Genomic DNA, 7,166 nt, shown 5'->3' with positions numbered 1-7,166 from the left:
ATATATATGAACATGTGATGACCCTTATGGGAAATTAATGCAAAGGAGATAATCATTTCCTAATAATATTTGGCAGGATTAGAAGTTTGAATTTGAAATTAAGGAATAAGGCAAAAAATGTGTTGAATACACATATTTATGTTTGTTTCTTTTTTTGTTATATATTTATATATAGCTTCACATCAGCTTTCTTCTTTTCAATTACCACAACAGTACATTTTTATTCCACTCGATTCAGCTGATAAAAATAAGACCCAATACTATTCGGTTGGTGAATTAGCAGAGGCATTAGAGTATTGAGTAGCATGCCTTGTAGTATTTATTCCATTTATCTATGTTCTGAATTATTTTTCATTTACAGATGTATATCAGCGAAGATGAACACGTTGGCAAAACAATTCGATAAATTGCAACATTCAAATAAGAAAAAAAAAAGCCTAGTGAAATTTTATTTTATCTGGTTTGAATTGATCCTATCTTGTCAATTATGCCACTCAGAAATCCGGGGTCCTAATGGTCGGTACATTGAAATGTACCAACAATATTATTGTTGGTGAAACACTTGCTAGGGTTAAAAAAATGAACAAGGGAGAGCACTTGCAGGTTAAAATAGCGACTTGAAATATTTGTTATCTACCTTGTTTCTCTGTATCGACTAACCAGATTATTAATCAAGAAGGTGGTTTGATTAATGTATTGACAGATGTTAGCGTGCTATAGTTTCACTATCTGAAGCTCTTTCATAGATCATTTGTTTTTATAAGTTCAAACGATTTTAAAATTAAAAGCGGATTGAGCAGATTTTGTTAACACGACAATTCCTCCAGCATTTTCTAAAACATTTATTCAATGGAGGAAGGGCAGTGTACAGGATTTTTTCTCAGGGCCTTCAAGATTAAAGGGCAGAAGGGATGAAGCTATGTTTACACCAGACAACTGAACTGCATACTCTCAACAGAGTCAATTCTATTAAGAACAACCAAGAGCCAGGTGAGTTTAAAATCAGGTGACAGATAAAATACAGCAAGAGTTAAGAACAGCTTAAATTAGGTTGGCTAATATTTTAGGGGTTGGAACTTGTTACATGGAAACTGTGCAGAAACTTGTTTTATATAAAAATGTGTGTGTGTGTGTGCTCTTACATCAAAAGATATAAGTATTAATGAGAAAACCAAAGAACCAGGAACCTTTTAAACAATGTCACCAGTAATATTTATTCTGTATTGAGAGACAAACACTCTCTTGTCATTCACATCATCCAAAATGCAGTAAATCTGAAGTTGTCCTATTGGAGAACTGTGACAAATGACATTATTGTTCAACAGTTATGATATAAATAAAATATGGGCCCACAGCTGTTTAGTATTTTGCTGAAAAGCCTGAGGGAACTACAGGGAGTATGGGTAGATGTTTTCAAGAAGAACCTTTATTTTCTGGTGTCTAAGATCTCCAATGAGCCTCTATCTAGGTAAGAAACATAAGTGAGGGCAGCAACATCAAACTCCCTCATTCAACAAAAACCAATCACATTAGAATGGACATTGAAAAGGTGATGAAAATGGCAGTACATAAGAATGGACAGAAAAGGTGATGAAAATGACAACATAGCCACAGCCATTTGGCTGGAGCATATAAAAGAATATAGGAATCTCTTCCAATTAAGAAGTAACAATGTGAATGAAGGTGCTCAATACACAAAGCCTTACTGGTACCAATTGGTCATTACAAGAAGAAACTACCAATATGAGAAGACAGATTTTTGATTAAGTAATCGTTGCTACCACTCAGTGTTGTTACAACTGTGCATTTTTTGTTCTGGTGAATCTACCATCACCAATTTCCATCCTACCATCACACTACATTATCATTGCTATACTATCATCACTTTATTATCACCATGACATTATCAACCTTTTACCGTACCATCTCCACTCGATTGTCACTACTATATCATTGCCATCAGCAAATATCATGAACAGCACTTTGTATTGGAGTAATCCCTTTTGAAAATGTTTCATATGTCGTGGCATATGACTTATATCTTTATTTCTTGTCTTTATGTTGATTTTTTTAATTAAAAATAGTGTAAAGGGGAATGCATCTTAATTAATGTGTAGAAGAAAGTTATATGAAAATGTGTAGATATGATCATATTTTAGTTAATGTATGCAGGAGAAGCAGATCAAATCATATAAAGGTGAGTGGCCTTTACTTAATGTATGAACGTAGGACAGATCAAATTGATACAAGAGAGTGGCTGTAAGTTAATGTATGCAGTAGAAATAGAATCAAATTGTATGGAAGCTATGTTTTTTAGTTATTTCATGCTGGTGAAATGAATTAAATTATGTAGAGGTGTATGTATGTTAGTTAATGTGCAGGACAGAGACACAGGTCAACTTAAGTAGAAAAGACTGGATGTTAGTTAATGTCTAGAAGTTAATGGTTTTTATTTAATGTATGCAGAAGAAGCAATCAAATTGTGTAAAGTCACGTGTTAATATATTCAAGGAGATCAGATAAAGATTTCCTTGCTTGAAATGAGTGGATGTCAATGTATTCTTTTTACAAATAAATCAAAGAGGGAGGTGCATGGCATGACCTTTTACAGGGCTTTTAAGAACTGATGAAAGGAAGAAAAGAAGTTATCTTCTGTTCAGAAACCTGCTTTTAACAGTGAACTCTGCTAAATTTACCCAAGCCCTAAGTGGTAGTGCTAAACTGGTGACAGATATTAAGCATCTTCCAAGAAGAGGAAACGACCCTCCAGTAGGCTTCCATACAGTTTTACATCTACCAAATTTCAGTTACAACGCATTGGTTAGTCCAAGACTGTGACAGAAGCCACTCACCTAATGTGTGTGCAGAATAATCAAACACTTGAGCATGTAATTGTGAAACAAACTTCTTATTCCTAGAGTCATGCTTACAAAACAATTAAGTGCTAGTTAATGTATGCAGGAGAGGCCACTCACATTGTGTAGAGGATTATGAGTGTATGTTAGTTAATGTATGCAGGAGAAACAGCTCAGGCAAATGCCTGAGCAATTAAAAATATCAGATAACATAGTCAGGAGAGGCATCTGCACTGAAATAGAAATTTGATACAAAATGAGTGATTCCTACTGGATGAAAATATGCCATATGCTATCGGTAAAAATTAAGTATCTGTTACTGAATAAAACTAAGAAAGAGATAAGAAAGAACAGTGGGGTCAGATTTCAGGAAACTGGTTTTCACAAAAAAGATAGCCCAAGATTTAGAAAAAATACCCTGTATTATAGATATATGTACACATTAGCAGAGGAAATCTGTATGTGATAAATATTGTTTTCTAGTTTATTATTCCCTCCATCCCACCATTCTTGAAAGCTCAAGAAGGAATTAGAATCATGAGATGCAGGCATGGATGTGTAGTTAAGATGCTTACTCCTGAACAATGTAGTCTTGGTTTTCATCCCACAGTGTGGTACCTTGGACATGTAACTTTTACTCTGTGTATGTGTGTGTTTTGTATATGCCCTTGTCTTGACAATATGTGATGATTGTTGTTGGCACTCCGTCGCTTACGACATCGAGGGTTCCAGTTGATCCGATCAACAGAAAAGCCTGCTCGTGAAACTAACGTGCAAGTGGCTGAGCACTCCACAGACACATGTACCCTTAACGTAGTTCTCAGGGATATTCAGCATGATACAGTGTGACAAGGCTGACCCTTTGAATTGCAGGCACAACAGAAACAGGATGTAAGAATGAGAGAAAGCTGTGTTGAAAGAGTACAGCAGGGTTCGCCACCATCCCCTGCCGGAGCCTCGTGGAGCTTTAAGTGTTTTCGCTCAATAAACACTCACAATGCCCGGTCTGAGAATTGTGATGATTGTAAACAAGCATGAAAAACAAGTCTGGCTATGGGAGATATCACTTTGCTTGGAAAGTTAATGGTTGGCAACAGGAAGGGCATCTGGACATAGAAAATCTGCATCATTGAATTCTGTCTGACCATGCAAGCATAGAAAACTGGACATCAAATGATGATGATGGTGATGATAATGATGAACACTACCCTTCCCTCCCTGGCTCAGTAGTAGAAAAAGTTTTTTAAAAAATACTAGAGTTGTTTTCTGTCCAAGAGGAGCTCAATCTCTCATCTATGTATCAAAATGGAATCATGGGTAAGAATTCACCCCATGCTTTTGTCTTTTAATGATCTTCTCAGATGAGAAATCTAGACTGAATGCCTACTAAATTGATGGATTCTATTAAAACTCAAAGACCAGCCAGATAGCAATGTTAACTGAAGGATTAACTAATAATAATGTTAACTGAAGGAGTGAGTCTACCAAGGCAAGCTCTGATCAAGCAGACTGATGATCAAAAAGCATTGAAAATATGACCAAATCTCTTTATCCATTTTTTTTATTCAGTGTGACTGTGTAGTTAAGAAGCCCACTTTCCTACCACATAGTTTCAGGTTCAGTTCCACCACATAGTACATTGTGCCAGTGTCTCCAGCTATAGCCCCGGGTTGATTAATGCCTTGAAAATGAATTTGATAAATAGAAACTGTGTGGAAGCCCATATTATATGTGTCTGTGTGTGTTTGAGCTTGTTATGCCAGCATTGCTTGACAACCAGTGTTGGTTTGTTTACGTTCCTGTGACTTAGCACTTCGGCAAAAAGGGAAAGAATAAGTACCAGATTTATACTGGGGTCAATTTGTTCAACTAAATACAAGGCAGTGTCTCAGCATGATTGCAATCCAATGACCAAAAAAAATAAAAAATAAAAAATTTCTTTATTTTTTTTTTTTTGAAGTGGCATAGTTAAGACATGACCATCATCAATGATATCACCAGCATCATCATCTTCATCATCATCTCCACTACCATCATCAGCAGCATCATCATCATTGTCATCATCACTACTACCACCTTTGCCACTGTCATCATCATTGTAATATTATCAATGTCATCATCATTGCCTTCATCTTCATCTTTGTACTCATCATCTTCACCATCATTTTCATCATCATCACTACCACCGAAAACTCTATGACACTAATATTTTTTAACGCTATCTTAATATCCCTAATCAATCATAATCATCATCATAGAAGATGATTGCAGCAGAAAACATTCTTTTTTAAACCTCACATAAACCCCACCATCAACCATTTGATGACAAAGATTATCTTCACATTAAGCTGTGAGATAAAAAGGACTGTATCATATTTATATAGTCAGAAGACATCCTAACATTTATGGGTTCCTGTTATCGAAACAGTTAAAAAATATTGTAATTTGTGAGGGTCATTCTTTGAATAAAACACACACACACACACACTGGTTGTATTCATGGACTACTTTTTTACTCTTTTACTTGTTTCAGTCATTTGACTGAGGCCATGCTGGAGCACCGCCTTTTGTCAAGCAAATCAACCCCAGGACTTATTCTTTGTAAGCCTAGTACTTATTCTATCGGTCTCTTTTGCCGAACCACTAAGTTACGGGGACGTAAGCACACTACCGTCAGTTGTCAAGCGATGTTGGGGGTGACAAACACAGACACAAACATATACACAAACATACATACATACATACATACATACATATATGCATATATATATATATATATATATATATATATATATATATATATACACACATATATATACGACGGGCTTCTTTCAGTTTCCATCTACCAAATCCACTCACAAGGCTTTGGTCGGCCCGAGGCTATAGTAGTAGGAATGAACCCAGAACCATGTGGTTAGTATGCAAGCTACTTACCACACAGCCACTCCTGCGCCTAATTCATTATTTTTCTTTTGGAGTTAGAGAATTTTTCATCACACATCTTTGACCTCAAATGATTTTGATTTTGCAGCTGACTTTTCTATTTTATGTTTGCAATTTATATGTTGCCTAGTATGTGGTCTTTATTGTGTTAGTATGTGCTTGCATGTATGTGTGTGAGTGTAGTTTGTATTGCTGTGTTTGTGTGTGTGTGTGAGCTTTGTTTTCATTGTTCATGTAGGCTAATCTCAATATAAATTTATGTTTTCGTATAAATGATGCCTGGCAAGAAGGTCACAGATGTATGGCAAAAAATTATTTGATAAACCAAAAGAGATTAAATCAATAATGTATAAATTATTGATTAATTAACACTGACAATAAATAAGTGTAAGTGCTTTTATTTGCAGTATAACCCTTTGAAAGTACAAAAGTATCTGTTTCAGTATAGAATATCATGTTAAAAATCTTGTAAATCAAATACAAAAAAGAAATAATTTAAAAGAAAAATTAAGATGAAATTACTCTATTCTTTGCAGAGAAACAGTTTTTCCTCAGAAGTAGAGTATGGTTAGTTGAAATAAAATGACTATGTTACTGATATTTAATCAATAAAACACTTGAAGAGATGAAAGACAAAGTTGACTGAGACAAAATTTGCTGTTAAAGTATAGGATTAAAAATTGAAAAGGTTTTAGTCATACTCTTTATTCTTTTACTTGTTTCAGTCATTTGACTGTGGCCATGCTAGAGCACCGCTTTTAGGAGAGCAAATCTACCCAAGGACTTACTCTTTGTAAGCCTAGTACTTATTCTATTGGTCTCTTTTGCCAAATCGTTAAGTTACGGGGACATAAACAAACCAGCATCGGTTGTCAAGCAATGTTGGGGGGACAAACACAGACACACAAACACACACACATATATATATATATACACATATATACGACGGGCTTCTTTCAGTTTCCGTCTACCAAATCCACTCACAAGGCTTTGGTTGGCCCGAGGCTATAGCAGAAAACACTTGCCCAAAGTGTCACACAGTGGGACTGAACCCAGAACCATGTGGTTGGTAAGCAAGCTACTTACCACACAGCCACTCCTGCGCCTATAAGCCACGCTCTTAGTTATTTTTTTTTATTTATCAATTCTATCAATAATCTTATATACGGCCACTCTCAAATGGTGCTTTTACATCTAGCTGACGAGAACTAATCAAAATTACATTAACAAATGTAGTTTGGAGAGTTCAAAAACTAGGTCCTAGATTATTCACATCTAGCTTGTATATTTATCTAATGTTCTTCCTACAAATATCTTTGCCAGTATATATATATATATATATATATATATATATATACAGATATACAT

The sequence above is a fragment of the Octopus bimaculoides genome, chromosome 3 (genome assembly GCF_001194135.2).
Source record: "Octopus bimaculoides isolate UCB-OBI-ISO-001 chromosome 3, ASM119413v2, whole genome shotgun sequence".
Taxonomy (NCBI): Eukaryota; Metazoa; Mollusca; class Cephalopoda; order Octopoda; family Octopodidae; genus Octopus; species Octopus bimaculoides.
Note: the sequence above shows the minus strand (reverse complement) of the source record.